Here is a 13,455-nt window from a genome sequence, read left to right on the forward strand (position 1 = left end):
TTTCTTTTGGTCATTTCTCCATCCGAGTTTGATTGGACTATATAAAGTTTGAATTTTAAAATATAAGAAATTCAAAAAAAATTTCGGGTAGTAAATGATTTCAAATGGAAAAGTTGTCAACAACAAAGTTGTATAACTCATCAAGATCTACAACTTTCGTATTGGTCATTTTTCTATATGACTTTGTTTGAACATTTTGAATTTGAATTTTAAATTATGATAACTTCAAACAACATTTTCAAGTACTAAATGATTTTAACTAAAAAAGTCATCAATAACAAAGTGGTATAACTCATCAAGATCTATAACTTTTATTTGGGTCATTTCTTCATCCGATAAAGTGATTTATAAGATCGTTCACAAAATGTATATATCTCTTATATAGTTTATAAACTATAGGAGATATATGTAAATTTTGTGAACAATGTTACTATCACTTTATCGGATGAAGAAATGACCAAAATAAAAGTTATAAATATTGATGAGTTATACAACTTTATTGTTGATGACTTTTTCAGTTGAAATCATTTAGTACTTGAAAATATTGTCTGAAGTTGTCATTATTTGAAATTCAAATTCAAATTATAGAAACAAAGTCATATAGCAAAATGATCAAAACAAAAGTTGTAGATATTGATGTGTTATACAACTTTTTTTTGTTGATGACTTTTTCATTTGAAATCATTTAGTATTTGAAAATGTTGTTTGAAGTTGTCATAATTTGAAATTGAAATTCAAATTATTGAAACAAAGTCATACAGCAAAATGACCAAAACAAAAGTTGTTGATCTTGATAAGTTATACAACTTTGTTATTCACAATTTTTTTCATTTGAAATCATTTACTACCCTAAAAAATATTTGAATTGAGAGGAAGGAGGCATTATAGACTTCTCGGCGAGGGAGGAGCAAAAGGGCTGGGCCAGCAGCCCGAAGAGGGAGGAGGGGAAGGGGAAGCCGGCCCGTGGAGGGAGAGAGAGGCTGCGGGCTGCGGGCTAATAGTGTATACTTTATACCTTATACCATGGTATTTTGCTGTATTTTTTTTAGAATATTTGTTATGCAAATTATATGAAGATATAGAAGAATATATTTTGCTATTGAGACTTAACAATTAGACTTTATATAATTGTGTTTTATGATGAATTGTAGACTGTTAAGACTTGAGAATTGAACTTGACAAAAGTTTGAAGCTCAGTTTGAGGGGTTTTTGTATTCCGATAAATTTTCATTACCGTATCCACGCCGGTTCGTTTTCGCTCCATTTTCGGTTTCGATAATATTCGTTTCCGTTTTCGTTTCCGGGGTTTCCGATTCCGAAAAAAATATGGAAACAAAAACGATAAAGGTTGTTTCCGTCCGTTTCCGTACCGTTTTCACCCCTAGTGAAGGATTCGTATTCGCAATTTTAGAGGTCTCTTTGTAAAATATATTTTTGGAAAGGACTAAAATGTCAAAAATTCTGATTCAGTACGTTCCTCTATAAATTGCTTCCTCCTGCTAATTAAGTGAAACTTGGAAGCTCCCAGGGCCATATATAACTTCTTCAGACCACTCTAGCTAGGGCGATGGCCAATATCCCTTCTCCACTCCACTGGGCGCCATCACCGCTTAGCTCGCCGCCCCCCTCCCTATGGCAGCTCACACTTGTTCTCCTGCGCATATCGGAATTGCTATCAAATATTCAGCAGTTTTATTCTTCGAAAACTTTTAGGATCCCCTCGAGATTCATATGGGTGGAAAAAAAATCGTGAGTGCGGACAAAGCTTTTGATAAAAAAAAACGAATGTTGTATATCTACTCCATAACGTAATACGGTTATAAAATAATTCACATTAAGTAAAAGAAAGGGAGAGCGCTACGTGTCGGACGTGCGGCGCGAGACGAAAAATCGGACGCCTCCGCAACCGTCCGATCCATGCACAGGTGCACCAGTCATCCATCATGCATGTATCAAACGAATTTTAAACTATTTTTCTCTCAAAATATTTATCCAAATCATGATCCGATTGTACCATTAAATTCGTTGCAATTAAATCTTTAAAATAAGACCACACATGAATATAATCCGATGAAAAAAAAAGTTTATTATTGAATTATTTTTAAATGTTGCACGCTGTTGCACCAAGTATATCGGAATTGTTTCACTGAGTAGATCGAAAATGTTTTATTGGACGCCATTTCGCCTTATATAAAAATATTGTTTCAGCAATAGCGAAAGGATGTTTCAACTCACTGCAACATTTGATTCATACATAGTGAAACATCATGAGTACATTAGGTGAAACATTTTTAAATTGAAAAAAAATCGGATGGTCCAATGTTGCAGTTGACCAACAAGTAAAACATTATGTTATATATATGGTGAAAAAAAAATCAGTAACTGGAACATTTAAATATTTTATGAAACATAGTGAAGATACACGTTGAAACATGTTGCTGTCACACATGAAACAACAAGTATTAACTAATTGAAACACATGTTTTTCTTTTATCAAAATATAATCAAGCAATATCTTGTTGTAAAGATTTAATTACAACGAATACAATGGTGTGATCGGATCTTAGATTGAATAGGTAATTTAAGAGAAAAATCATTTTGAAGCTTGCTAAAATACATGCATGTATGCATGCATGAGGTGGAGAGAGAGTAGTAGTAGGTAGTTTCAGGAATTTTGTGAAACACACTTAAGACACATATTGAAACATATCACTATCACGTATAAAACATTTTGTGTTAATGGCTTGAAACATACGTTTTTCTTTTGACATAATATAATCATGTGATATCTTGTTGTAAAGATTTAATTGCAACGAATACAACGGTGTGATCGGTTCGTAGATCACATAAGTAATTTAGAAGCAAAAATATTTAAAGAGAGGAGAAAAGAATGAAAAGAAACAGCTAGGTATATGCATGTATGTTATAATACTATAGTACCAGGCTGCTGATCTACAACATTTTCTTGACGTCAACAGAGAGAAAGGAGAAATTAGCAAGCAATGACTGAGTTGACCGTAGGCGTCCGATGTTTTTCATCTGATCGGACGTTCGAAGAGAAGCATTTTCGAAAAGAAAGCTACTATAATGGGCTAGAGTTTAATAAATTTATGGAAGTATTTTCGCTGGAACATATTTTGATCCTTAGAAAACCCGGGCTCAGCCTCCTTGAGCCCCTAATGCTGCCCTTCGATTGATAAAAAAAAAATCATATCCCATCCACGTATGTATGATCCTGGATTTTACTTGCAATTTGGTGAAATCTCTGGCTTACGTACATATTGGAAATGCTAAGGGGCGATCGATCGATCCTGCCCCCTGGGTGCCCCCCTCTCCTCCACCTGGTTTTTTTTTTTCGCACCGCATTACTTTCTTATTTTAATAAATTTATGCACCTAAAGTTTGTACACCTTAAGTTTACATATCTTAAGTTTAGAGACCTAAAGTTTATAAATCAAAAGTTTATATATCCGATTCAAATTTGAATTTGAAATCAAATGTTTTTATATATAGTATTTCTATACATCTAAAGTTTATACACCTAAAGTTTATAGACCCAAAGTTTATAAGTCAAAAGTTTACATACCCGATTCAAATTTGAATTTGAATTATATCCGATTCAAATTTGAATTTGAATTCAAATATTTTTATATATAGTATTTTATACACCTAAAGTTTATAGACCCAAAGTTTATAAGTCAAAAGTTTACATACCCGATTCAAATTTGAATTTGAATTCAAATATTAGTTTATAGACCCAAAGTTTATAAGTCAAAAGTTTATATACCCGTTTTAAATTTGAATTTCAATTCAAATTTTTTATATATAGTATTTCTATACATAAATTTTTTCAACCTTGTGTTTTTTATTTTTTAAAAATTTATGGTGTAGTAGGAAGAGAAGAAGCGGAGGAGGAAGGATGAATATATAGTGTATATGGGGGATGGGGGGGGGGCGATCACCCGCCCATTAGCTGCCCGTACATATGTGGATAGGATAAGATGGAATGTAACATCACAATTTGGTGGTGTACATTATTGTGTAAATCACATTCCATTTGTTCGACTACGGCCTACATATACCTATCATTCCTCCGACCATAGTGCTGTCAACTACATTCACTCTTGTAAGTAGCTTTGGTTTGCTACATATACATTGATGGAGAGGGGTATATATATACATACACACACACATCAGCCATATGCATGGTGGCATATGTTAAATTTATGGTCAAACGTGGAAATGACGATTTTTTTTCTGTGTATAGAAATATCACCAAACAGACAGAAAAAAACAGTTGTAGACAAGTCTTCCTTATTGCTGAAAGCCCTGCTAGCTGGGATTAATTGTGTAGAGGGAGTGCAGGGCCAGCCCATAACAACGCCTTGATGGCGTTAGCTTGCATATACTAGACAAAAACGTGGGCACCAGTGAATAGCAATATTGACCGGGGAATTGGACAGTGCCAGTTTGTATCGTCCACCTAAGGCTGAGTTTTTTTAGTTGAGGTTCCCAACTCAGCTCTCTCTTTTTTCACACTCACGTTTCCTAAACTTTAAAACTACGTGTCACTGGTACCAAAACCAAAGCCATTATTAGTTGATTATTCAAGTGTTTACTCCCTCCCTCACAGAAAGAAGTGTTGTTTGTCCCAACAAAAAATCAATTTGTGCTACATTGAATGAGTTCGGAGGACAGTCATAGCGTAGGAACCAGGACAGCGGTCTCCCTATTCACTTGTTCACACAAACCTTCTGTCACCCCTCTCTCTCTGTCTCTCTCGCCTACTCATCTCGTTCACACAAACCACTCTCACTGCCACTGGCCCACTGCTACTTCCCGGTCTGCAGTTCTGCACGGTCTGTGACTGTCATTTGAAAGATAGAATGAATATAGTACTTGTACTCATACCCTCATACACACGTACACAGGCACACCCTATCACTATGAACATCTCCGAAAGACTGAGCCAATATATCTTCAGATTGATGAAATCACCACAGACTAATAACTGTCGATGGGTACGTCACCTCTCACTGAAAGAAAAATTAGCTGTAGATATAAGCATCCGTATCAAATCTAGGACTTGAACTCAAGCGGGCTGGTTCCATCATAATGAACCTAACCAGCTGAGCTACATTCACTTCGCTCCATGATGCGCTTGTGTCCCTACACGACCGTTGTTCTCATGTACCCCCTAGTCTGTCTACAATGATCCACTGCATCCCCCTCGACATGCACGGTCATGTCTGCCTCCTTCATATTCTCCACACCAAGTGTCATCCCATCGTTCCTGGTTCTTATATCTCATTTGCACCTTAGCCTAGCCTATCACCGCACTCCGCTCATCGGATCGCTGGTAAGCCATCTTCCCAACCGCACAAATATATTCATTGTTGATTTCACGTATGAAAAGTAAATATATTTTTTACTCTTTTTTTAATAGTTGCAGATGCTCATATACTTGCGCACATACTCACCCCATCTCTATGAGAGCATCCAAAGACTAGGCTGGTAAATTGTTGTCGATAGGTATGTTGTCTACCACTGAAAGATTAGTTAGTGTTGACGTCTTTTCGTGACCAACACAAGATCACGTAACGATTTGCGTTGTAATCAACAAAGTCAGCAAATTCGACAAATCAGAACTAGCTAGCAGAGCCAATGAATCAAAATGAGCAATTTATGAGCAAACTAGCAAATAAGATAACTACCATGTTTACGTGATGATGGACGATTGCTTTCCGAGCAAGCAACAAAGATCCTTACTTTCATGAAGGAGAACCATCCATTTTCCAGTGAAAAAGGTAAAGATCAACCGAACTCTAGGACATGGGGAGTACTAGTGGCCTCCCATGAAGAAAAAGAAAGCGAAATAGAACACAAGAGCTCGCTGAAAAGTGTAGGCGGTGAGATGCAAACAGTTTTGCGGTGGTTGGCTTGGCGGCAGGGTTGTTGGCTATAGAGGCTGCAGACAAGGGCTGCAATGAGTTCAATGAGTGGAGGGGAGATGGTGATGCCTCTAGGACAACATGAAACTCACTAGGATGGAGTTTAGTGGCTGCAAGGTCACCAAGATACCTGATTGGCGTCGGAAAACACGAAGGAGCTGCGGTGATGCCTGCTACATGCTGAGGGAAATAATAGAGTCAGGTCGAGCAGTACCATATGGTGACGCAGTTGGGACAAGGTGAAACTCATAGGAGCTCCCAGATAGAAGATGCATGCTTGCCGGTGCCGTGAGCGGCACCTCACGTTCCCGGCAAACCAAGAAGCAATCCCCTGGGTCATTGGGTGCGTGAGAATGAAGGCAAGCTAGGGAGCCAGGAGGACATGGGCTTGGTTATAAAGGAAGACATACAAAGTAAGGGAGAGCGCGGCACGCTACTCTACTCCCTTGGTCTCGCGATGGCGTGTGCGTCAGTAGCATGCAGCAGACAGGCGAGATAGGGCAAGGCATTGCAGCGAGGTTGTCAGGAGGCATCTCGCGAGGTCCGAAGGTGGCTTTGTCCCCCTCTCTCTCTCTCTCGCATGGTCTAGGGCGTGTAGAGATACAGCCACATGGTCGAGCCGCATAGGCAAGGATCCCAGTTAGGTGATATGAGATGGCGCAAGGTTCTAAGGCAAGAGATGCTGTTAGGCATGCCTAGCGCGCGTTTGGTGTGTCGCACACGTGAAACCCTCATGTTTTCACGTGGGAGGTCGAGAAAAAGGCCTACCCAAGTTGGCCTAGGCTTGGCTGGGAGAGGGGGTCCGAGTTAGAGATGGGGCTCACCATTAAAAGTGTGTCCGATCCTGACTCCTACATGGATACATACCTTGCCAAGTCAAAAGATGGGGTGAACAGTTTAACGAAACAAGAGAATACGAGAGGAAGGAAAGGACTCCTCCTGAGTGAACAGTGCCCAGAATTTTCCAATTCCCGCAGAGGGTTTGACTAAATGTTCAAACGGGAAAACTTACTCCAATCTGAATGAAACTTGAAGGCAAGACTAGCTAGCAGCAAAGTATGTAACTTTTAGAAATTTATACAGAATTTTGGTGAAGATTAAAAAATGAGAGTCGGTTAGGATGGGAAAAACCGTCTCTAGGGATCGCACGGACTTTATTCCGTTCGTAAGGGGATTTTTGTGCATGAAACATGAAATGCAATGCACTTGTAAAAGGTTTTATATACCCAAATAACAAAAAAGTAGGTTAATATTAAATAAAGTAACTGACCAACAGATTATAGTTAACAGCCAAATTGCATAGTCAACATTTAGCCGTAAATGCAAGTACGGTGCAAGTCTAGGATTTGAATCCGGATAGATAGGTTCCACCACAAGAGACCTTATGAGCCGAGTTACACTGAGTTTTTCTTTTAACTCTTTGAGGGAGTTAAAGAATTTCAAAAATCCACTACAGGCAACCCAAAAATACTCTTGATGTTCTTTAATGCAAATTTAAATCTATTCAATGGATAATATATTACAAACTCCATTACATAATCCAACTTTCTCAGCGTGTAGAAATCGGCCGGGTGTCCAGGGACCAAATTTCTAATGAGGATATACATATAAGAAGGTTCGACAATGACTGGATATAGAGGCTAATTAATTAAACACAGCGGCTTGAGTACCTTTGGAGTAGAATCATATAGCCCAAATTAACACCCACACACGCACACACACGTACCGCTTTGAATTGCTGTAGAATGGCAGTACAGCTGTACAGTGTAGTGTAGATGGTCCGCACGATGATGACGACGAACAGGATCAGAGCAGGGCTGAACAACCACGGTGTTGCTGAAGTGAAGTAGGTGTGCACGAGACCATCTCGATCGGCACCCTGTTCCACGGCTTCTCGCGGTGCGCGCGTTCACCTCCCGTATCACGTCCCTGCAGAGGCCGCTCTTGTCTTGGGGCTCATCAGCACCGCGTCTCTCTCTCGAGTCGAGGGCCTTCTTCACGTCGTCGCTGCCCAAACCGCTCTGGACGATGATCCCCCTTGGACCTCTGCAGCTAGCGCCACATCGTCGGTCGCGTTGATGAGCTGGTCCATGAAGCACACGAACGCGATCACGTTGTTGTTGTTGTTCCCTGTGCCGCCTGGGTGAAGCCACTCGAACGCCATCTGGACATCTGGTTAAGGAATGGAGATTTGTTCTGGTCCAACAAAAAAGTATATCGAGATCGTTTTTAATCGTTGGATCTAGTTGGACAGGATGGATATTGTTAGATCCAACGATCGATCGGAAACGATTTGGTACCATGAGATACTGATATCTTAAATACTTTTTATTGGATCGGAGTAAATCTCTAAAGAATGTGTGCTCGGCGCTGATGTACCGCCAGATGTAGGGGATGGTTATGCCTCCCTCGAAGCTGACGGCCTCTAGGAATAATCGACCAGCTGCCTCGTTCACCTTTAAATGGATTTCTGCCTCACGGAGCTCCGTGGCACTTGGTATTTTGGCAAATATTTGTACTCCATCGGTAGCCATCCACTTCTGTATATATACCCACACAATATTCAAACTATGATTATTCTTTTTTACTACTCCCTTCGTTTTAAAATATTTGACACTGTTGACTTTTTAGCACGTGTTTGACCGTTCGTCTTATTCAAAAAAATTTAATTAATTATTTATTCTTTTCATATCATTTGATTCATTGTTAAATATACTTTCATGTACACATATAGTTTTATATATTTCATAATTTTTTTTGAATAAGACGAACGGTCAAACATGTGCTAAAAAGTCAACGGTGTCAAATATTTTGAAACGGAGGGAGTATTAAACATTTTATATTATACTATTATATTGTAACAGTAAGTAGGATGCTTGGTAACTACTCCGATCCATCCATTTGAAAATTTATATAAAGATTTTTAGATTTCAAATCTTGTTTAGTAATATAAAGATTTCTAGCACTATTCACACTACTAATTGTCACGACAATTATTTTTCAATTAAATTTCATTCCACATTAATTAAGGGACACCAACGTGTTTTCTCTTTAATCTTAATCCTTGCTAAATAATCTTGAATTGCCTATATTTCGGAATGGTGGAAGTATAAAACCTTGAAACCTTGCTTTTATCATAATCTAGAAAAAAAAAGGGGCAAATTTTGCTATAGGACATCCAAATTTTGTGTAATTTGGTGATAGACATCGTAAAAACATGTCACGGCTGAAAGACATTTAAAAAAGAGTAAATTTAAAAAATGGTAATTTAGTAGAGGGCACTTTCGACTCAATTGGATTGATAAATTTTTAAGAAAGACGAGAATGCCCCTGAGACCAAATGCTTCAAACATAATGTTAGAGTAAAAAATTAGAAATTATGCAACTTTAAATTTGCCATCACCCCAAGTACATCACTAGTATATATATTATATTCCATCTTTGTTCCAGTCTTAGCTCAAAAGCTTTTGACCCTAGGGACATTCTTGTTTTTTTAAAGAATTTCTCTATCCAATTGAGCCGAAAGTGTTATCTAGCAAATTAATAGTCAAATGTTATGCGGAAAATCAATGACATTATACATTTTGAAATGGAGGGAGTATATATATTACTATCATTTACATACACAAAAATTAAAAAGCATCTTAAATGTACGGCTTCTTTGTTTTATTAAAAAAATTAGAGTAATTCAATGACATTTTTTTTGTCATAATACATTCAAGGACGTGCATATTGATTATGAACGGTAAACAGAGAAAGATGTCTAAGTGATATATAAGTAAGTTAGCAAATTTATAGTTTACATCTTTAACACAAAATAATTTAACAAATGATACTTTGCAAAATTTATATATGGATTGCCTGCAAAATTAAATTTATTATAAGAAAACTAGCTCCAAGTATGGAAAAAAAAATTTGTGCAGACTGGCTGCAAACCCATGCCATGCATACCTAACTTAGATGGGCGACACGTGGATGAGCGAGCGATCTGACAGTGCCCCCGGCCCGCACGGCTCCATCCCGCACCAAGAGAAAGGCTCAGGTCTGCTCGCTAGCATCAACTCCCGCATCGAGCCGAGCTTGATTGCTCAGCGGTTCGCTCACGTCCTTTTCTTTCTGCCGCTGCGATCACCGGTTCCTTCCCCATCTCACCTCCATCTATTTGGGTTACCTCTCGACGCTGTCAGCTAGCCCATAATCCCCTCCGTCCAACAACTGATGTGGCTACCTCTGCCTCTTCGCCCCCACCCCAACATTCCTCCTAGCCATGGGTCCCGTCCACTACTATAGGATAGATTTTTCTAGACGCCACCCTTTTTGTTTCCATTCGGTGCGTAAGTGAAACCGCACGGAAAAATAGGGGGGACTGACGCCAAGTTGTCGCCTGCACGGGCAGGCGTATTAATCCGACCGCACGGGATAATCCTCATTATCCCGTATGGTCGACTTAAGAGGACTGCACGAAAAAATCGATTTTCGCGTGCGGACTTTTTACGTGGACCGCACAAGAAACTACCTTCCTCCTTTCCCTCCCACCCACTTTAAAATTTTCACATCGTCTCTCTTCCTTTTTCCTCCCTTTTATTCTCCCTCAACCACTCCCTTCTCTCTCTACCTTATCTCCCTCAACCACCGGCTTCCCACCTCCTCCCTGACTTAACTCCTCCCCTCCTCCCCTTCCCATCGTGCACGCCAGCGACGGGGAGGGTACCGGTGAACATAGCGGCGCTGACGGGAGGCCAGCGGGAGGCGGACGCCGACGACAACAAGGCCGGCGGGAGGCGGGCACCGACAATGAGGAGGCCGGCGATATCGACGGCGGCCTCCTCCACGCGGCGGCGGTGGAGGCGCGGGATCAGGCGGGCAGCGGCCGTCCCCACACAGATCCGGTAGCAGCGGTCGTCCCTGCACGGATCCGCTGGCCGGCCGTCCTACCCCCGCGTGGGATCTGGCTTCCCTCCCCTCCCCTTCCTTCCTTCCGTCAGCGGCGAGTGGCGCAGATGCCGGGAGCGGCGGCGCCGACGGGGGGTCTTCAGCCGGCGTCGGCGACGAGAGTGGGCGGCGGATCCAATGTCGGCGACTGGAGCGGGCGGTGGATCCGGCCTCTGGGAGACCGCCGGCGACGGGAGCGGGTGGCGGCTGGATTAGGGTTAGGGTTTTGGTTTTGATTTTCTTTTTTTTTCGATTTTTTATTTTCTCGTGCGGGTGGCTTACGCGAAAATCGATTTTCGCAGATGCTTCGTTCTAGATGGGCGAAACAACCGCACGCGAAATGAGTTTCGGCCGTACGGAAAAATCGTTAGTGTAGTAGTGGTCGCTTCAGCTAAGGCGAGCACGAGGCGTGTTCCCCTCCGCCTCCCTCCTGGCCATGGGCACCGGGCCCTTTGGTGAAGGCTGCAGCGGCTGGGTTGGCAAGGACGAGCAGAAGGCGGTGGAAGCACCGGGATTTGCACTGCAACGCACCGCCAGAAGCCAATGCCAAATTGGAGATATTCAGATGGTTTACTGCATCCTGAGAAGAATTATTAATGTGCAAAGCATCTGCTGCTCATGTAGGTAGTTCCAGGCTTCCAGCAATGACAATAGTTTATGAATTATACAGTATATGGCATCTTTGGTGTTTTGAAATCTAGAATGTGATGGATTGATGTGTAAAAAAGATTGTGATTGTTCATATGGTTCCTTTCAAAAACGAAAACTGGAAAACTGTGTAATCTGAAATCTTGAAGGTCAAATTTGGTATATAATGTCTAGAAGCCAATCATTCTTAAACTATATAGCTGATCATAAGTGTAACACACTGCAAATGGAAGTAAAATATAGTGCAATTTAGTAAAACAGTACAGTGGAAGAACATAGTGCAACATAGTAGATGGAAATAAAATTGAAACCCATCCCAACTTGAGGAACGACCAAAGCTTGTGCAACTTCTTCATTCACAACCATGGTCATCGTCTTGAAGTCCTGTGCAATCTATAGCATATATATGGTCACAGTCACAGATCAACCAATACGGAGAAACATGACTATCAAATAACTAGGCGAGAGTACATGTGTTTTTTTGCTCCTCATGGGCTCCACGATCCCCGGCGACTGCGTCATCTGCATTCACAGGTGACAGAAGCGGCTGTCCGGCCATGTCGTGCGTCCACTAAGGCAGGCAAAGAAAACACCGGAATCCCGGCGGCTAGGTTCTTCTCCTGGTTTCCTAGGTCGTCCTGTCTGCTGCGGTGCGCATGGCGATGATCTGGTGCAAGAAGAATAAGCCGAAAAAAGGTTCTTTTGTTGGGAGCCGAGTCCGCGTCCGGCGTCCCTGTTGCCGCGAAGCAAAGCCGACTGATCACTTTTTACTGCAAATATCCTATGAGCCAATCCTTTGATTATTCTTGCATCATACTTTTCCATTGGTATAACTTGTTGAGTACGGTGGTTGTACTACTCAGTCTTGCTTTATTTTTCCCAATCCCCCAGAAGCAGAGAATTTGTCGGACGGTGAGTTCTGTGAAGATTAGGCTTGTGCCAGACGTCGAGGTTTTGCCTGTGGATTATCGAGGAAGCTTCGCTTTCCTGAGAAGATTAAGTTCAGTTGGTCTTTAGTTTTTTCGCTGCTTTTCCGAGTTTATTTTATATTTTTGTAAAACGTGGAACTGTATCAAATTATCATCTGTGTAATCTGGTTGATGTCTGGACAGAGGTTAAATGCACAGATAGCCGGTGATTCGGGTTGTCCAATCTTTGGGTGCGACAGAGGTGAGGTGAGTAGCAATTCGATCGAGTTGAGTGATAATCTAGCGGATTGATCACCTAGTCTCTACTAACTATTAGTTCTCGGAAGCTTGTCTAGATAATTGAGATGGAGAAGACTTGAGGTTTGCCAAGTTCTGGGGGAGAGCACTCTAGAATATGACCCACAATATGGACTGGTTAGTCCATAGTGTTGTACTCTTTTTCCCTTGGTGAGTGGAGCTGTTGTTCCTCACATAAGGTTTTTAATGAGGCAACAACGTGCAATGCATGAGCAGTAACTATGTACTCTTTCTCCTAGCCTTTTTCCCACTGGGTTTTGGTAGAAATTTTGACGAGGCATGAGTTGGTCGCGGATAGGTCCAAGGGGAAGTGTTACGGAATATTATCTACCGGGGAGATAAGATCCTTTCTTGTGGACCAATCCGAACCGGAGTAGAGATAAGACCTATCTCCTCCTAAGACCCCTACATATACAGGGGCAGGGTGTGACATCTATGGTTGGCTTATACTCCACATGAGATCTATAACGAAGAGAGAGCTACTCCCTATATCTGTATTTATTGTCTACTTCTGCTATGTTCTTGAGGGCAAAAGGATAGGCGCGGGTGTTCTACATCATCTCATGCCTCTACTGCTGTGGGAGGGAGAGGAAACGGATCCGGTGATCCGCTAATAGACGCGTTGGTTTACAAGAGTTATATCTTAAACGGTATACCTTTTAAACTGTTAGAGATGTGTCGTCCCAAACGAATCCCAT

The sequence above is a fragment of the Oryza sativa genome, chromosome 11, assembly GCF_034140825.1.
Source record: "Oryza sativa Japonica Group chromosome 11, ASM3414082v1".
In the NCBI taxonomy this organism is placed as follows: Eukaryota; Viridiplantae; Streptophyta; class Magnoliopsida; order Poales; family Poaceae; genus Oryza; species Oryza sativa.